Source organism: Ochlerotatus camptorhynchus, unplaced genomic scaffold (assembly GCF_037179485.1).
Source record: "Ochlerotatus camptorhynchus isolate MF236.1 unplaced genomic scaffold, CSIRO-AGI_Acam_v1.1 ptg000547l, whole genome shotgun sequence".
Classification (NCBI taxonomy): domain Eukaryota; kingdom Metazoa; phylum Arthropoda; class Insecta; order Diptera; family Culicidae; genus Ochlerotatus; species Ochlerotatus camptorhynchus.
This window is the reverse complement of record NW_027041030.1, coordinates 1,046,000-1,067,311: the sequence shown is the minus strand read 5'-3', so window position 1 is coordinate 1,067,311 and position 21,312 is coordinate 1,046,000. Positions and strand designations below refer to the sequence as shown.

At 40.5% G+C, this 21,312-nt stretch overlaps 1 pseudogene; it reads left to right on the top strand.

The window, feature by feature from the left end:
- Positions 1 to 8,040: 8,040 nt before the first annotated feature.
- The window catches only part of LOC135713223 (uncharacterized), a 41,918-nt pseudogene continuing 28,646 nt past the window's right edge, over positions 8,041 to 21,312 (top strand).

Below are 21,312 nucleotides of genomic sequence, written 5' to 3'. Positions count from 1 at the left end.
TTGGCCCTGTACCGTTTCAATCGACGCAGGTGACCATTAGACCATGTGGGCTTCGGCGCAGGTCGTGAAAGAGGAACAAATTCAGCCATGATATCGCAAATAGTTTGCCTGAAGTAATTGACGGCATCGTCAACACAGTCAGCTAATTCTATTGGTCGCCAGTCGACCCTGGAGATAGCAGCGCTAAGTTCAGCATAATCAGCTCGTCTAAAATCGAAGGTACGAGAATCGTCGGTGCGCGCCTCAAAAACGACCTGCGGCGGAAGTTGCATCATTACATCCAGAGCATCATTACATCCAGATCTAGTGTGGTCAGAGGTTCAACAGCCTCCGAAACAACACATGCTGGAGTTGCAGCTTCGTTCGACAGAACAAGGTCTAGGAAGCGAGCATTTCTGTTCCATATACCATTGAGCTGCGTGAGGCTATGCAGAGAGAAGCCATCGATAAGCGCCGAGCTTGCAGACATCAAAGCAGTTTGAGGCTCAACTTGCATAGACCCATCGTCTGAGTTCCTCCATTGGAGAGCAGGCTGGTTGTAATCTCCAAGCAGTAGAGCAAAATCATTGAATCCCAAGTTAGCAACAATGGCACCGATGGAATCCACGTGGTCTTGTATGCTGCTGCTATCGTTACGACGATCCGGTGGTAGGTATATTACGCCCACGCTGACAACTCGTCTCGGCATAGTCACTCTAACCCACAGTTGCTCCAAACCATCGCTGACGGGTGAAGGGTCGATATAGCTGTTCCAACGGGTAGAAACCGCAATCAAAACACCACCTCCGCGGGTCTTCGCACTATTAGAGCCATTTCTATCAGTGCGATATACAGCAAAGGTGTCCCCGAATAGTTGCGCACTGTATATACGGTCGTCGAGCCAGGTCTCGGTCAGCACTATGTCGTCATAATCGCACTCGCTTGCGACAAGAAAGAAGGAATCCACCTTGGTTCGTAGTCCTCGCACGTTTTGGTAGTAGAACCGCATACCATTAACTGCTTCTTCATTGCCAACTAGAGCAGACTCGATGACAGGAGAGAGAGCCAAGGTGGGAGATGGAACGTTGTAACTAGGGCCGCTGGAATTGGAAGACACTTCAGGAAGAGGAAATTCCACATTCGCATGGTACTTGCCTGAAGAAGCAGGCTGGAAGACCCTCTCTCTACATCCAACCACGGGTCCGGGACGACTATGATGAGCGCTGGCAGCGATAGGCAGGACCGGGCTGGAGAGATCGAGGGCTTCCACAGTGCTTTCCATGATGCGTCCCGGTTCGGTGTTTGTTGAGTCAGCAGCTTCGGTGTCTGGAGTCAGTGGGAGACTGGAGTCACGAGAGGTGGGGAAACGCTGCAACGCAAAACGATTGAGTGCTGGTATACGAGAAGCAGAATAACAATACTCGCCTGTGATGGGAACCCGAGCGTTCCCACCGTCCACGGAAAAACGTCCGAATTCTATACCGTTGGTGACTCGGGATCTGCGTCTAAATCGCTTTCCTCGTCCGCATTCGACTTCTTCCGGTTTTTTGGCTCGTCGATGAACTCCCTGAACAGCAAACCAGATGGCCAAGTCGTGGCAAGCAGAGATTGCTGCTTTAAGGAAGGATCTAGTCCAATCTTGAAGGATATGAACGACATATTTTTGATATCCATTCCTCTCGGCACTAGACGAACAACATCGCAAGAGTTAGTCACATTCAGGCATCGCGCGACGATTTTTCGAACGTCGTCCGTTGTGACTAACGGCTGAAAGCCAGACAAATAGAGCCAAAACTTTGGAGGAGCTGGAGTGGGTGTAAGTGATGCAACCGAAAGCCCACTGAGGTCGATCGCATTCGTTCCACGATCAGTTTTAGCAGTGATAACTTGTTTCTGACCGCGATTGGCACCCAACCTAGGCCAGGAAGATGGGTTACGGACAGACAGCGGACGGGTCGACTGGTTCTGAGCCGCTGCAATACTATCCACCTTTTGACTCAGGCTTTCTACCAACGTTGATAACTGCTGAACCTGGTCTGGCAGACTGTGCGACGACGGCTCGTGCGATTTCAATTTGTCGTCTATGTAGGACCGCACGCTTTTACCATTCAGCTCATCTCGGCAGACGGGGCAAACAAACATCGCCTTTCCCTGTGCGAACAGATCTTTGTTGGCTCTGCCGCTGAAGCCACAACATTGCTGGCTAATGTGGTAGAACGTTTCACAGAAGCCACACTGCACTGGCTCGAGATCGTTGATGTCCGATTTGCATTGTCCACATTGTTTGCGCTCCATCTCTTTCTGGTAGTGGATGGTACAGAAACCAGCGGCAATAAGGAGATCAAATACACTGAACTATTGTTGGTACACAAAGCACGATATCTGTCTTCGCTTGAGAAAAAGCAATCCACTGCGACGAAAAGTATTTTCGACAAATAACCACGTCAGAATTTAACGGATCAACTGCACTTCAATAGTGGTGATAGATTTTTTACTATCGAGTGTTTTGCTGCACAATGCGGACATAAATACACGTTAAAACATACGAAAAACGGATAAATTTTGACTGACGAAAGTACAACACTAGTGCTAATGGCCGTCACAACAATACCAATTTACCAATATACGAGAATGATGATCTATATAGAATATGAAGCAGAAAATTCTACTGAGTGTTTGAAGCAGAGCAGCAAGCATCGAGCTTTCAATTACAATCGGTAGAGCTTCAAGAAGATAAAATTTGTGCCTTGGAAAACGAGAAATGCCGGAGCCTTTGAGCAATTCTCACTGAAACCAGTTTCCTTTTTGCTCGAGGTTCTCAAACATCAATTTTGACGTAGGAATAAGTCTTTGTGGACTTTACTGGGGCGCAAATCAAAACAATATGTAACGAAATAGTGTTAGGTTTTAAACGCTTACAATTTGGTTATTTATTGGTGCATTTGTCTTCTTTTCACACCCCTTTGATTCAGAATTGATGAAATCTTACATTTGATATTTAAATATTTTTTTTTATTTTATTTTTGATATTAAAATTAACGTAATTTATCATTAGCAAACAAGTAAACACGTGCTCGCTTTCTATGGCTATCGAAAGAACAGAGAGAGACGACGGGTTGCGATGTTATAAAAGAGGTTGTCACATCGTTAGACGCCGTACACAATCGATGAGACTAAATCGAAATTGAGTAGGATTTCTCTTAAAATAGTAGTAAGTCAGTAAAAGTGTCATCGGAGGTCATCCAACAACTAGCCAACTGGGGGCTTAAAGGTCACATTCTCCAATTCATTAAAAACTTTCTGCACCACCGAACCTTCCAAGTCATCATCGGCAACCACCGTTCGAACACATTCCGCGAGGAGACGGGTTGGTCCGTCCTTGCGGTCACCCTATTCCTGGTTAGGATGAACGGAGTCTTCAGCAACCTGCTAGCGGGGATCCTAATCTTCGTTTACGCCGACGACATAGTGCTAATGGTCGTTAAAAATACAATAAAAATCCTCCGCATTAAACTGTCCCAAGCCGTCAACCACATTTACCGCTGGACCATCAATGCCGGATTTCAGCTGTCGGCTGAAAAGAGCGCTTTTGCGCACATCTGTACCCATAGCCACCGATCCCTGACGTCACTGGTCACCATCGGATCTCAGGCCATCCCGCAGCATAATACCTTCAAGATTTTGGGAGTTCGAATTGACCGCAGCCTTTCGTTCGTACCCCACTTCGATGAGGTGAAATCTAACTGCCGGTTAAGGTTGATCACCTACGGGATCGAGTTAACCTGCATGGCCAGAACAGCTCTCATCGAGAAACTCACTCCTGTGTATCAAAGGGCCATCTGAATTACCTCCGGTCTACTCCCGTCAACTCCGGGTTTGGCAGCATGCGTCGAGGGACCTCATCGCCCTCACCATCTGCCACCGAGCCGTCAGCTTCCTAGAAAAAACTACTGGATCGAGCGACGGAGTGTTTCTCCTAGAGGAAACAAACCAGCTCCTCGCTAGGATTGCTGACCAGGTGCTCCCCCAGTGTCCACGGTCCACTGGGTTGGAACCTGCCCAAAATCTTCATAGACCCAACTATCAAGCATACGTTTAAGGCAGGTTCTAACCCTCTCGCCGTTACCCAAGCACACAGGGACCTAATATACCGTCGCTACAACAACCATACGATCCGCTATTCCGACGGCTCGATTGCACAAGGGAGAGCTGGAATTGGGGTATCCGGCCCCGATGTAAGTGTGTGCCACCGTCTCCCTGACCAATGTAACATTTTCTCCGCCGAGGCAGCCGCCGCCTACGTCGCCATCACCACACCGTCTAGCAAACCCATCGTCCTGTTCACGCATTCCGCCAGCGTGGTAGCCGCCCTTGACGCCGAGCACCCCACACACCCGTGGATCCAAGCCATCATCCGGTCTGCTCCACCAAACATCACCGTCGCCTGGATACCCGGTCACATGCCATCTTTCAGAAGTGCCCTCTCCGGACACTTTTTTCAATTTTTTAACTCTGTAATTTGGGGAAACCCCTTCAGGGGTTCCCGGAGATGAACCAGCGTTTGGCTGAAATTCTCCTTAATAAAGACAACCAACCAACCAACCACCCAACCATGAATGAATTAATACTATTGTCTGACAAGACAGGTTGAGCAGCCCTGTCTCCGAGTTCGAACACAGGGCCGGGACGATTGGGCTGGAGCTGATGACATGTGGCACGACTGTGCTGAAAGGATAAGGGCCACCCGTAGAACCTGTGTGATTGCGTCCCGGGTTGACATCTTTACTAGATGATGATTTCATGGCAGGTTAAATGGGACACAAATAAAAAAAAATATAAAGTTTCATTCGTCAATCTTAAGCAAAACACACGTTCAGAAGCAGAAAATCATCCGATTGGTTTTGTCCTGTGGAAACATTGAGATTGAACTCAATCGAATGCCAGTTCATCTTTCCACAGGAGGATGATTTCGTTCAGTGTACGTTCCAGCCAATGAAATCTCAATTTGCATTTGAAGCATCGCCAGCCGAACGTGATCCACATCCCATCCCAAATACAGTCTCCTCAATCCTCGACTGCCGGAAACCAAACAGTAACAAATGTAGGAATTTATTGCTTGAGAGCTTCTTTGCTGCACCTCCCTCGACGCCTGACAAGAAAAAGTGCCACTACCGATGACAAATGGGGTGTATTTTGCATGCGCCCCGGAAAAATCCAACAGCACGGGACGCAGCCATAATCCAACGCTAAGAAAAAATGCCGTTTGAATTATGGCTCTGTCTTCGTTTCCACCGATGTCTGCAACTGACTGGGCCTTCGGTGGTCGTTGGAGGCTGACATTCGTCGTCTGTGATGTTAGCCGAACCATGAAAGGATTTTCTTTCCGAAAGCGACCTGGGCGGGTTTGCCCACCGCCTCCACCACCGTCAGTCAGTCTGTCATACATAAATCATATGATTCCGGCTTAAGGATGTTTGATTCGATTGTTACTGCTGATGATGTTTTTGGTTTGTTTTTGGTTTGTTGGATGGCAAAAGGTAATGCAGATAATCCCCTTTTGTGGTAGCGGCCTTAGATATTAAATTTTCATGGCGATCTTTACCCCATGGCATCAGTATGATGCATCATTTCTTCCGATGTAAGTGGATTATGGGGTAGAAGGATAAATTTGAATCTGAAATTGCTCGAACAACTACGTCGTTAAGCCAAACCTCGAACTTGGACTCAATTGCTTGAGAACCACAACGACAATCTACTGCACTTTGTTTATTCCGGCCCACTAATCTGCAAACACCGTAGTCTGTCGCTAAAACAACCTCGTCGTTATTCTCCAGAGCAGAGCAGAGCCATGTGCACAATTGCATATCCATGCAATTGACCGACGGCAATCCACCAAAGCAAGAGCACGCGACAATCCAACTAGGGGCATCGCTCATGTACATGATACTTAGAGCCACTAAAAGCAAACGAAAGGTGACGATACGTGTGTGCATTTGCAATGCACAAAACACCCAGCCCACTCCGGATCTTGGAACTTCCCGCAACTCCCATCAACTGCCATTCAATGCCAATGCGGTCGGGCTGAGACCCGGGGTTTCATTGTCAATTGAAATGTCACGCTACAATTTCTGCGCCTCGTTATCTCGATCTTCCAGCAGGCCAGGACGGGGGGTCGGAGAGTCTCATAACTAGCACCACACGGAACGCGTCATCACGACCGTCGACGACGACGACGACGGGTGGCGATGCAATTGCTGCACGACTGTGTGATTCCATTTGCGCGACAATAAGAGTATGTTTATGCTCTCTTCCAGTCAATTGAGTCCTCCAATTTCCCCTCGAGCAGCGATGAGCGCTAAAATTGCACTCTCGTGATTGACAGCTGAGCAGAGACGGTTCTGTGCTGCATCAGCACGCCACCACCATCGTAGATGTACAGGAAACCACCGAATGGCGCGGTGGGTGGTGCCGTTCATTAATTAGTCCGTAATTAGTCGACTTTTGTCCATGCAGTTGAGCTGATTTTTTGTATGTTATTAGGGTCCGCCATGAAATAGTCACCCACCGAAAATCAGACTCAATTGGTTGGTGGGAGCACGGCACTACCCACCGCACTGTTCGGGGGTATCATGTATGCAGTTAATTATCGCTTCAGCAATGTGCTAGGATATGCGATCGATCAATTACGGCGACGAGAAGCAGTGAAGAAAGTGGAAGGGGTTTGTAATTGAATTGAAATGAAATTTTCACAACGGGTGACATCTGACACTCAAGCAGATCGATGTCGTGGGTAGAGATATTCCCGAAGGAACTGGCTTGTGTGCTGCATTCAAGGTTGAGCTTATTTAATTTGATGTAAGACAGTCCTTGATTCGTTTGGCTTAACTTAAAGTGAGTTTTCAATCTTTAATATTCATTGTTTTTAATAAGGTTAAAAAAACATTTACCGAGAAAATTTAAAAGGATGCAAGGCAAGGAAATTAAACTAAACCAAAGGTATAAGACGCATTTCGTTTTTGGACCTGACAGCAGCCTCTCAGATTTCAATGAAACTTTATGGATGACTAAATAAGCATGCAAGTTTTTTTTCCAAAATTCATCTAGACTATCATTTGGGAAGGGCTGAACTTTTTGAAGGAAAAATTACAACTCCTACAAAACAATGTTGAATGAATGACTTTTACCAAATTGTTAAAAAAAAAATAATAATAAATATGATCATGAACTTAACTGGTTCAGTTTTGTATGAAAATGGCACATTAAAACAATTTCAGTGCAGACATGAAAAAAATGCAGTTCGAAAATATTTTTTTTTCTTATACCCATCTCGCGATGCAGTGGTTGGATGGTTGGTAGTAAACATAATTATCTATCTTAAGAGAAAATTTTATCCAAATAAAACATGGCCTAAAAGTCATCCATACGACACTTTTTTTGTAGGGGTTGTCATTTTTCCATTTAATTATATTGAAGAAAATCGGCAAAAAACAGTCTCAAATGATAGTATAGATACATTTTGAAAAAAAAACTAAGTATGTGGCTTATTTAGTCAAGGTCCACATGCAAACAGTTACATTGAATTCTGAGTGGGTGCTCCCAGCTCCGAATACGATTTGGCGCGAAATGCGTCATAAGCAAAGTGAAGAGCAGGGGCGCAGCGTGATAGGGGCAAGGTGGCGGTCCCCCCTCTACTGGTGTCATCGTTCGAAGGGTGACATTCACGAGAAAAATAAAAGCTCTAGAATGATCATTTTAAAATAATAATTCTTGGCTCAAGATAATATTGCGCATTTTGCACCTTACTGGACTCCGCACTTTGAAAGTGCGGGGATGAAATAAGTGCGGGCCATGCGTATGACAGATAGAGTTGTCAAAGTGACAGTTATGCTTATCCGAAGTTAATACAGAAACATTGACTTTTCATTGTCTGTTCGAGTCACAAAACACGATATTTTCTACGAACTTAATATTTATTCAAATATTTGTCGTAAAGATCAACCAGTTCAATACTAAATTGGTTGTAACTTGCTTTATTCATAAATATGTCTGTTTCAGTTGATCATGTCTAATGTTATTCTGGAAAACGTTCGTGGTCGGCCAGTCAGCTGTAATACAAAGTACCACTGCCTATATGGATACTATTTTCTGAGAATTTCAAGGACTCATCTGTCCGTGATTTACAAGAAGAGTAAAACTACAATTTTGAGCTGGATTCTAGCTTACGAGAAGGATGGCTTGGTCACGGAGAAGCAGCGGAAACAGATTTACAAAAAAATTCGAGCAGAGCACAGATACTCGATTGTACAGCAGTACCAGAACAATCCGGTATTATTTTTGGTTGAATGCAGCAATCGGTTCAGAGAGATGAACTCGCCTAAGGCTAAAAATCTCTAAAATAAAGAAAAAAAAAGCAATCTATTCTATCGGAACTTCCAGGTGACAATAAGTGCAGCGAGCATATGCAGAATTTTGCATGCGGAAGGTCTGATATGGAAAGCCCTCGAACGGCGTGCTATCCAAATAAGGGAGCACGAAATCTCTTGTTTTTTTTTCGGAGCTCAATTCAATAGATTGGGATTTGTTCAATCTCGTGGTTTTAGATGAAGTGTCTATAGATAACCACGATATGTTGCGCAACCGTGGTTATGGGGTTAAAGGAGAAAAACTGGTGTTTCGCGGTGAATTTGTTAGGCGTCCAAGAGTGTCATTGTTGTGTTTTTTGGGGCAGAATGGGATGCTGGACAGCTTTGAAACGGAGGGAACATTCACTAGAAAAATATTTTTTGAATGCTGCCGTTCATTCGCTCTCCGAAACAAAAAAGGTATATCGACATCCGGGAGTGAATTCTGTGTGGATACTAGATGGTGCTCTCCACTGTGATCAGAACATCGTATTGTATTTGCGATCAATCGGAATCATTCCAGTTTTTCTTCCCCCATACTGTCCTTTTTTTTAATCCGATTGAATTGGTATTCGGAATTACCAAAAATTCAATGAAGCAAACCTACAATGAAAACCGAAACGAAAATCCATCTCATGTGGCCATATCTACGTTCTCAGCATTTTCTTCTTACGATTGTACTAAAATTTTCCGGCACAGTGGGTATCATTCAATCCTACAGTTGGTTTGTCTAAAACCATCGAAAACCTTAATTTCGAATCTAATACGAATTAATGTAACAGTTTATTTGGAGTAATAAAACCATGATAAAAATACTGATCCGTGTTTATGCATGATCAACACAATCCGATCTGCTAATGTGTGGCTTAACTCGTTCTCTTCTGGGCCTAGAGTTTCGGACATTGCGGATACTAAGCTGGCATTTATTGTTGAACGAGTCCGTAGTCCATTGATTCGTCTTTTTACTCTTTGTCCAACTTCAATCAGGAGATCCGCCTAGGCTTCCAGTTTAGCTAGTTAGCGTTAGCGTAGTTATGATATACTTCGTAGATTGGATACTAGCGACACTCACGTCTCTTCTGAAATTCTCAGTTAGACTACTTTCAGGAATAATGCTGGGGAGTAAACATTGGTTCCAATCTAAGCAAGAGTAGCAGAAGCATGACTGTCGCTATTCCCGGCCACGCCCATCTTTACCATAACTAGGGATAGGGAAGGAAATGTTGATGTAGTACTTACTTAACGAGAGGCCACCGACTTAGCGACACCCTCATAAGTGCTACGGAGTTGGAGGGTTGGGTAGGGTATTCGGTTAGGATTCACCTCAAGTTGGCGATGCAACCAAAAGTATGTATTGTTTATTTGCTGTTTATTTAATCTCTCGATAGCCGGCTATCGGAAGAACATATTCATTTTGTTTAGTGATCATGAATTTTAAGAGTCATGACGGAGAGCTTGGGATTAAATCCATGATTTTCTGCTCAGTAAGCAAAAACGATCCCTCCAGGGTCCTCGAGCATCTCAGAACTATAACGCTTCGCGACAATACAGGACTGCGTTTTCGCTTAATATGCAAATAGTTTCCGAGGTTAATGTTCAATATCAAATATACAAATGATGGTGGCGACTTATTGTGCTGTGGGAGAGCTTGGGGTTAAATCCATGATTTTCTGCTCAGTAAGCAAAATCGATCCCTCCAAGGGTCATCGAACATCTCATAATCCACAGCACTTCGCGTCAAAGTACGAATATATGGATATCTATTATTGAATAACTATTATTTACGATAATTACATGAAAGAAATAAAATATAAACTACAAACAAAACGTGACTACTAAAATCTCAAAAAGATATTCTCACAAATATATTACACGCAACCAGGAATTTTAAAACCATAAGACGCTATAATGATACTCTGCACATGTTAGACACAAGAAGAGGCCAAAAAGCAAGCGTCCGACACACAAAACCCGCCAAATCCACTTGCAGTCACAATCAACGATTCTACGAATCGCGAGCGCTCACGAATCATAAATCGAAATTGACAGGCTCTATGCGTCAAACACCCGCCACCCCAATCTCCTCCCGCATCCAACAACACAAATCTCCATTACAACATCTAACGAATTCAAAACTCTGAAAATCGCTCATCTATAGCAAGTGAGTGGAAGCAAACCTGCATGCAACCATTCTTCATGATACACTTTTTCTGTCTATCTTTCTATTGGGCCTGTGGACATGCGTTAGCTTCGAAACTTCTAACCAAACTGGGAAAATTTTCAGATCACATTAGCATTAGCATTAGCATTAGCATTATTGACCGCCCACGGTTGCTACTCTGTTATTACCAGATCAGCTGCAATTACACAGAGAACCAACAGATGATGTTTGGGACTAACATTCATCCTCAATGTGTAAAAACTGAAGATCTAATATTTAGCAATGCCAGCGCCGGCCGTGTCCAAATGCAGGTCCAATAGGGAATGGGAAGGAATGTGTTGACGTGATACTCGCTGTGAAGGAAACCGAGAAATCCTCTGCGCTTCCACGAGAAATCACTGGGATGTTGGATGTGGGGAAAGGTTTGCAGCAGCCGGGATCGTTTTTGGTAAACTAATGCTGATTGTAGTGATTTATAATAGGTACACAAACACAAAAACGGGTGCATACGCACACACACACACACTCGCACTCGTGAGAATAAACAGAATATAAAATGATAGGTATTAACTTTATTTTAACTTAACTTTAACATAACTTCAACTTAACTTTAACATAACTTTAACATATCTTCAACTTACCTTTAACTTACCTTTAACTTAACTTTGACTTAACTTTAACTTAACTTTAACTTAACTTCAACTTAACTTTAACTTAACTTTAACTTAACTTTAACTTAACTTCAACTTAACTTTAACTTAACTTTAACTTAACTTTAACTTAACTTTAACCTAACTTTAACTTAAATTTAACTTAACTTTAACTTAACTTTTAACTTAACTTTAACTTAACTTTAACTTAACTTTAACTTAACTTTAACTTAACTTTAACTTAACTTAAACTTAACTTAAACTTAACTTTAACTTAACTTAAACTTAACTTTAACTTAACTTTAACTTAACTTTAACTTAACTTTAGCCTATCTTTAACTTAACTTTAACTTAACTTTAACTTAGCTTTAACTTAACTTTAACTTAACTTTAACTTAGCTTTAACTTAACTTTAACTTAGATTAACTTTTACTTAGCTTTAACTTAACTTTAACTTAACTTTAACTTAACTTTAATTTTACTTTAACTTTACTTTAACTTTACATTAACTTTACTTTAACTTCTGTAGGCTAGTTCATCTCTTAGCTGAAAAAGTGAATATTTATAATATAAATGCAAAATTCAATAATATAAATGAAATATTATAATATAATCCTAGAGGTGTTTCATCATCGAAGAGCTGAAAGCAAGCTTAAATAATTAAAATCCATACAAAGTGTATTATTATTTTGTAAATCTAATGATGTCATATATTCAAATATTCAACGATCTGAAAATAAACTTATCTTATTTAAAACAATGGATCTAACTTGAGTGAAGACTGAGAAAAACTAATCATTACGTTATAAATCCAAAGATGTTCCGTCATCAACGAACTCAAAAGATGGGTCGAGTAAAGGTCACGGTATTCGAAAGGGGAAGTAGGAACTATATTAGTTGAAGTTGTTAAGGCAATTCGGGAAGGAATCTTCTAAACTGGGTGCTTACCTTTTCCCGATCAGAGGAGGTAAATCTAACCCGGTGAAGAATCATCCACCGCTGTACATTCCATGTGGTGAACCAGAGTTTTCGAAAATTCAATATTCTGTACGGTTTCCGTGGATCTCATCAGATCCAACAGAAGAAACTAAACAACTTTTCCGCAGTTGAGGGACTAGCAGTAATCTAGATGTACCGGCAAATGACAGATAATCCCAGCAGAAATTTGTTGATGCGGGGATGGGAACTGATGGCAATCTGTCTGTCGTTTGATCCGTCATCACCCGAGCCGTCACCAGTCCACCAGCTCGCACGGGCTACTAACATCATCAAGCGAAACAAGTCCATTCCCAATGGATTGTTGAACGTTGAGAAGGCATGATGGCCTAGTGTAGAAGCTGCATCGATACAGCTTCTCGATATTCCTTGTTATAAAAAAAAACTACTTGTCGGTAGATCATCCCAGGTCTTCTTGAACAATTTACCGCCTGATACGTTCAACGTTGACGCTGGGGTTCCCCCGGGTAGCCTCCTTGGCTCGCTCCTTGGTCCTATCCTCTAAAACATCTTCACGTCAGATGTTCCTCCCCTTCCGGGTGGAGGTATTTAGTCAATGTTTGCGGATGATACTGCCATCATCTATAAGGGCCGATTGTTCCGTGCTCTGACGAGAAAAGCCCAATCAGACATAGATGTTCTGTCCGAATATTTCAAAAGCTGGAAGATTTGTATCAATGCAGCTAAAACACAGACCATACTATTTCCACACTCCAATTCACCTCGGTTTGTCCCGCCTGGTAGCTCAAAAGTCCACCTTGATAATACTCCCACAGAGTTCTCTACCGCCGCACGGAGGGGTATTTGTTCTACGCTAGCTGGCCAAAAGTCGATTTCTCAAAATAAGCCAAAACAGATTCTGAATGCATGCATTGTATACTTCAGAGATAGGGTAACACTGCCCTGTACTCATTATTTCTTTTTCCAAACTGACCACGTTGTGGCATCAGTTCAAACTTGCCTGTTGTTGAATCGTGTTGGTTTGTTAGAAAAAATCGTTCCGCAGTGCCATTGTTTTCGTGTCTCTACTTGGTGTTGGGATAATCACATTAATTTGCAAAAATGGATAGTGATCAAACAGGTATTGAAATATGTATTCCACATGACATCAGCTGATTTCACTTAGTTTTGACTTCGTAGAAGCAGTTTATGAAAATCTTGTCTTCAAGTGCTATTTAAACTATAAAATAAATGTATCGTGATAAAAAAGTTAACTTATCCTGTAATATCCTGTGAAGCCATGTATGAGGCATTATATTTACATATGTAAAGAAGATAATAGCAAAAAATCAGCTGCGATTATTTGCGATCTTTCGAGATATTGGAAAATGAAGATGGCCTGTCCATATAGGTGAATTTATCAAAAAAAAAGTACACAAATGCAGTTATTGACATTTTCATTCATTATACGGCGGTCAAGGTCTTGTTTTGGGAGCGGGAAGGGGGGGGGGGTTGCCTTTCAGGTATATTTTTCTTGTTTCATAATTCCATCAGGTGCGTGTGGATATGGATTCTGATAATAGCGTGTTCCACAGTTGAGAATAGTTTGTGGATCCAATGCAAACATAGTTTGGCAAAACCCAACTCCATCTTCACCTCGCTACTATTGCCCAATCCACATTAGGGCCTTTTCATAAACTGCGTAGACAGTTTTTTGGGATTCTTGACCCCCCCCCCCTGCGTAGACAATTGTCCATACAAAAAAAATAAAATTTGTATGGGCCGTGGATAATTGTCAATTCCCCCCCCCCCCTAAACTGTCTACGGAGTTTATGGACAGCCCCTTAGGTTTATCAAGGAATCATCTGAGGTAATTAATGAAGTGATCAGATTTATTAAAATGCAATTAATTCGCTACGGTTAACAAAAGTAACATTAAATGGCAAGCAGTTCACTATTAGACATACTTTTATGCTCACTATGGTTGATGGGAAAGTGTGTAATATAGCAGCTGAAACGACATCAACGATGAAATGCTATGTATGTGGCGCATGTTCAAAGGAATTCAATAATCTTGTTGTTAAAAAGAAAATTAACACAGATTCTCTTAAATTCGGATTATCCATTTTTCATGCCAGGATTCGTATTTTCGTGACAATTTTACATCTTTCTTACAAGTTGCCGATCAAAAAATGATAAACTGGCAATGAAAAGCAAATCGCCAAAGAAAGAAATTTCTCGATGAACATTTCAAATGGTCCTATCTGCTTTGATCGATTCTCTTCATCGACTTTCTCTTTTCATAACCACTGCTATGCAAACAGATTTCGCGCTAATTCTACCACATAGTTTGATAAAGAAGGTTCTTATCTAGCGTCCAAAACGTCAATTACAACAGGGAAAGGTTTTGCAGCTGAGTTATTGACGAAAGAGAAAGTCGATGAAGAGAATCGATCAATGCAGATAGGACCTTTTGAAATGTTTATCTAGATTTAAGAAAACTTCAGAAAGAAATTGGGACTACTTGTGGATTTTCCAAAACCAGGCTTTGGAAATTCGGATGGTAACACTAGTCTAAGATTATTTGCTGGTCCGGAAACCGCTGCTCAAATAACAGGTGTTGATTTTAATTTGATCTACCAGCTTAAAGTTGAATTGTAGACACTAGCTAGTGGTTTTAAAATTGATACGGAAAAGTTTGAAACATTTACTCAAAAAACGGCGGCGATATACGTTCGACTGTATTCATGGCATCCGATGACTACAATTCTTCATTAAATTTTAATTCACAGTTAAAGAGCATGCACTGCTTCCAATAGGACAGTTGTCAAAAGAAGCTATACAACATGGATGTACTGAATAGACTTAGTTCTTAGTGTTTAGTTCTGATCCTGAAATCACAGGTAAACAACGTGAAAGTAAATAAATATTCTTTTAGGATCAATAAAAATCCCGCGAAAAAAGTCAAGGGTTTTGACGACAGAAACATAGCAAATGTTACTCTCAGAGGACTTCATGCAAGAAAGCGAAGATCGGCTGGAAGAAACATATGAAACAGATGTTTCTAATGAACAAGAAAATGTCTTTTCAAATTTGGAATGAGATGTTTTTTTCGTTTAATTTCATTTGTTTTTTTACTTGTTGTTTTGATTTTGTTTTTGAATTGTTAAATACAGTGTTGCTGTGTAATACTCGGGGTAATATAATCATTTTCTTAAGGTGAAAGTTGATGGAATTCACAAATCGCCGCTATTTTGTTTATTTTGCCTTACCACTTCGAATTTTTGGCGCCTCGAATCTCAGAAACTACAAAGTTTCCGTGCATTAAATTGTAATGATATGTATGCTGCAGTTCAGCAAAAGAGTGATTATAATTAGGCACACGAAATTCTTTTAGTTTCTGAGATCTGTGCCGCCAACAATTTGAAGTGGCAAGGCAAAATAAACCAAATAGCGGCCATTTGTGGATTCCATCGACTTTCACCTTGAATCTCAAATCTAAATATAAATATCTTGTTCTTTTTTAGCTGAACTTATTTTACAATTACTGATTGTAAAACTTAAAAAAAATCTTCAATATTTTACCATCTTATAAATTTTTACACCTGCAGTCAAAAAAATAACATCATAGGTGGATTTTCATGTAAATTAGCCAACTTTTATGTAATTTTGTTTTGTTATATTCAATTAAGCTAATATTGTTATGCAGAACCAAACTATGGTGAATTTTGCGTGTACGAAAAATAATTTAATATAAGGATGTTGAAATATTTCGAATATCAAAAATGCTAATATTTTAAACATTTATAACCATATCGCCATTTTTTCCAGGAGTTTCAAGAAGTTTGGCTTTTGTTCACGCAAAATTCAGTGTATTTTTATATTTTTTTATTTAAAGTACTATTATTTCTCAACATTTCATCCTTTGACGGTAACTAAATCCGAACAATAATAAACGACTTACAAGTTTAAAAAAAAAACATCATTTTAACATGAACCTAACTCCCCCCCCCCTCCAAAACATGACTCCCATCCTTTTTTACCAATAAATTTTATTATTCTTGAATAATAAGATGTTTGTAACAAGTTAGAGTGGTTATTTATTTTTGGCCTGCTAGAAATAATAAATACCCCACTGTGCGCCGTTAGTATTAGCAAAACAGGCCAACATGGTATTAGCAACAATCAATACGAAACTAACGATTTTAAATTCACTGGGAAAATTTTCAGATCACAAAACAAAAACTTAAAAAAAAAACTTTCAAAGGTAATTACAAGTAAAATAAATATTGATTATTAATTGCAAAACCGTACAAGTAATATTAAATCTCTTGTATCGAATGCTAATGCTAATTGACTGTAACAAAAACAATATGCTTAAATAAAATAAAATATTAATATATGCAAAATTTACTAGAAGATCATTGCTTTATTGGTGAGAAGTTTCTAATAAGCCCTCCCAGTTCCTCTGTATACAGAACAAATCTGATACTATAATCAGAATTGCTCAGTCTGCATGAAGCAGCCGATTTCATCAAGGAAGTTCTATTAACAACCAAGAATTAATCGTTTGAGGCATACTGAAGCATTAAGAAGGTGATATGTGTCACTATAGGAAATCATCATCGTTACAAATATAAAGAAATTAAACATAACCCTTTGCTTCAGTACCGTCAACCTCCATGTCCATGGGAAGGGCCTAGGCTTTCAGTTCAGCTAGTTCAGACATAAATCCATCGTTGATCGTGCTTGCTACAGACAACCCACTCCGGGTTGTTTCCATTCTAATAGCTTCTGATAATGGCGCCGATCGGAAGAATTTCAGCAAAAAATTCGGAGGCATTTCAGACATTCGGCGTTCTCGTTCATGTGGAGAAGCCGAGTGAACGTAGCTAGCCCAGAGCCTCCAGGCACTTGAATGTCCGGTGAAATGATGTCGATGAAGACCCTGAAGTTTCTTTGCCAGATTAGTCAAGGTCTGATTGTTTGGTGCTTCTGAACGATCTGCGTTTTGAAAACGAATTAGTTGTTTGTCAGCCAAATCCCAAAGTAAATTTCAAGACACTGCGTTTGAATAGATGTGCACGTGAATCCTTATTTCCTTCTCTCTCCATGATACGAGTAGTTTGCTATCAATTTGATCGATAATAAGACGTCGCTTCTGGGCTTGATATTGCATTATGACAAACTTGCTCATTGCACTGAAATCAGGATCATTATCAGCCCATGTCGGAACCTGAACACCGTTGTTTTCAACAAATACGATTTCCTGACACAAGACAGGTTGCAAAATCTTCCAAACACCTCGCATAATTTGCTCGACCGAATTCCCGGTAACTGTTGCAGAAGAGAATTGACTTCCCGAAGTTTCACCAACAAAACGTCGCTTGAAGAAAACTCCACGGAGAGCAAGTTGGCTGCTGGCTGGTTCACGAAGCTCAACGCGTTTTTCTGTTTTCTTCCGTTTGTTTGAAGATTTTGGACCAGAATTTTCCTTGTTGCTGACGTCACTTAGTGGATCTTGATCAGAAAATTCCTCATCGAGAGCTTCGAGTAGGTACTCTGCTTGATAGCTGCATTCTGGAACGTCTTCAGGGAACGAAAACGTCTCGTTCTTTGACACCTCCTCGTCTGCATCCATAGTAGATTCTGCAAAGAGGATACACAAAACTATAAATTCTTAAGTCTTAAGATATTTCCGATAATTTAAGGGGTAAAACTTACATATGCTGATTGCTCCGATAATAATTTCACTTCTTTTGATCGAAATCGTAGCTCGCAACTGATTTTTGTTCGGAATCAAAACAACAACCACGGCTTACATATACCAGGCTAGCTACTCCGCGACTGTCATTTTTTTGTGACGTCATCAGAATCGCTGAAATAAACAAACAGTTTTCTTCAACGTTGGTAATTCACAATTCTTCTGCAATAGCTTCTGCAGTGAAAATTGTTGATTCGCGACGTAATAAATCATTTAAAATGAATCGTAACCACACTAAAAGCAATGGATAATCAGTGCGTCGAGACGATGATTGACGAAAATTTACGTAAGTAGGTAAAATGCTGCACACCGTAGTAAAAATATCTAATCGTATATTCCTACCCAGCAACGATTTTAGACATCAGCTACGCTTTTCTCAACATCTACCAGGTCAACTTTTTCGGTAATTCCACAACTTAGCGTGCTGCTATTTGATTCCCAGAGCTCTGGCCATATCAATAACCGAATATCACAGTATACAACCTATATTTCACTGGCTTTCTGTAGGACCTGACAGGAAAATGTACATGGTAACGCTGTACGAAACGGGAAGTTTAGGATGCTTTCATGATGAATAGTGTGATACTTATTTCTACGTATTATTTGGTGTTCTGATCGATCCACAGCTACGGTAACCTCCGACTGCAGACTGAAGGAAGCTTTGTACATTTCCTTGTGTAATTAATGCCAGCCCGCTACCGAGCCCTACCAATTTCTAGATTCACTCCAAACGCAGGGGCCATCGAACGATTTGCATTTGCACCTTTCGGAGGACAAGTTTTATGGATAAATTCGCCTACAATAATCATAGTTCGACACAGTTTCGTAGCAAATCGATGCACCGGTGGAGAAATTAGTTATTCCACCTATGAGGATTCCATCTCAACGTTCAGGGAGCTGCTACCAGAGCACCTAGCCATTCAATATCCAGTGAAAACCCGTACAAATGTGTCTTGGACAATCCAAATGCGATTTGAGATTTGTTTGTGATTAAATCTAATTAATAAAACAAGAGTAAAACTTGCGCAAAGAAAGTGTATATGTTTTCTATTTCAATTTAACATTGATCAGCGATATGAAAAAAAAACCTTCAATCATGTAATTGTTTTGTTTAGTTTTCTTCTCTTTTTTTTTGACTGTTCAGCACTGGTTTTGTTCAATGCTTTTATTTTATTCCTTCCTTCCTTCCTTATTTTATAAACGAATCCTGAAAAAAAAAGTTGTTTTACCCGAACCGGCAGGTCTGTCGCATGAGATACTTCCACACATTTCTCTATCGCGTTCTCGTTACAATTAAGTGTATCACCATGTACGAAAATGAAGCAGTTTTCCAAACACATAAGTTGCTTTTTGAACTCTTGGCTAGGTTTTGTAAGACCACCCTCCGATAATTGGTCCACCCAAGTAAATCCCGTCGAATCATCAGCGACCTGATTTCTCAAATACAGTTTTCTTATGATGTATCCTGCTATATATTCTATGGCATCCTCTTCGAATTCAGTCATTGTAAAGTTATCGTTAAACTCTAATTCGATTGTGTTGTAACTGGTATCATCAACATGCACTGATGTATCAACATCAATTTCGTTCAGTAAGTTGGCCGTAAGTAGGAGATCTACCACTTCCTCTGTTCCTTCTTCTACATTACTCCAATCACTAACTTGTTGTGTGCAATCGGAACGGCCTAAATGAGAAGAAATCAAGAACAACTTAAAGTAGATATTGAGCATGCGTAATGGAAAATAAACATAAATGAACTGTATAACTTTCTATAACTCAATATTGAAGGGACCATCGAGTTATAGAAAGATCGTGTTTTTTATAGAACAATAAACTCATATAAAATCACTATCGCAGTAGCCATGAAATTAATTTTTACTATGGTTCTATGACTCGATATCGAGTTGTGCAGAGTAGACTCGAGTTACAGTATACAGTACCGAACAAAACAATATAATACCTAAATTTTTATTTTAAATTAAAGTTAGTAAGCTTTAACTTTTCAGGAAGTGCTCAAAATTTATAATAATACATCTTGAACAGATCATATCAGCCGCTGAAATTTCATAAATTTTGATACACATCCTGTGTTACAGCTGATTGAAATTTTGTGGATAAAAATATCATGATGATATACTTTTTTCCGGTACTGTATAACTCTTAAAAGCTAGCAATTGAAAGTTCATATTTATTTATAGGTTACCTAAGATGCACAATCTCAACCGATACATAAATTCCATTGCTGTTGGATGGTCGTATAGTCCTCCTTTGGCGCGTATAGTACCAAAGAAGCGCTCTAGGTCATCCTGCTGCAATCTTCTCGTCAGAACATAGTGGTTACCGTATGTTGCTTCCAATGTTTTAGCAAGCTGTACAATTGACACGTTATTAATCAGTATTCCTTTTTGGAATGGAAGCATGGTTTTTTTATTTGGTACTCTCATGCTTCCGACAGCTTTGGACGTACTTCGTAAGATAGTCATATGGATTTCATTGGAATGATCAAACGCTTGCATCCGCTCTCTGTAACCTCTTACAGCAGACGAGGAGTTGAATAAATCGAACCAATCATTTATAAGTTTAATAAACTCACTCGTCTCACATGCGTTTGGCGAATTAAGCTTACCAAGACTAACTCCCCTTTTAATAGCTTGGGACACAGTATTCGAAAAAAGCTGCACGGCATACTTCACCTTCTGCCGCCCAGCATCTTTGACATCCAAATGTGTGGTCGTTATCTTATGGCAAATTTTTAAGTCGTGTTGCTGAAGATTCATCAGATCCACAATAGGCTTTGAGTTGATAAACTGACTTCCCAACACATAACCGGTGTCCAAAAAATGGTTCCTCACAAGTTTTATGAGATGGGGCGTATCGGCAAAAACGAATACTTTGTGATCACTGTCGGTATGGAAATACGGTTTCTCACAAGTTATACTTAACTCCCTCCACAATCCCATGTTGGTTGGCCCCATATCACAAACCATGGCAGTAACTGTAAAATTTATGTCATTCAACGCTGCGATGATTTGTTTAACAACCGTTGCTGTCATAGCGCTGCCGAAGTCGTAATAAATAATCTGCTTCCAGTTCTTGTACAAACCACGAATCATCGCTACCTGTACGTATTTGGATGGTTTTAGTACCTTATCAGTACGTCGGTGGTACTCGTATACCGACCGTACTTTCATCTCATCAAACGATAAGACACACACCCGCTCTTTCTCATTGTATGCAGTTGATTTTAAAAGTTTCAGTACTGGCATCAAAATTCCTCCAGTCAAATTAATTTTTCCTGACCATTTTCGAAGTGTAGACATAGCTGGTAAGGGGAATCCCTTTGAACGTAGGAGACGATATGCTTTCGATCCTGAAGAATACAGGGATATGGCCGTCGATATGTCTTCAGCGCTCCACCTC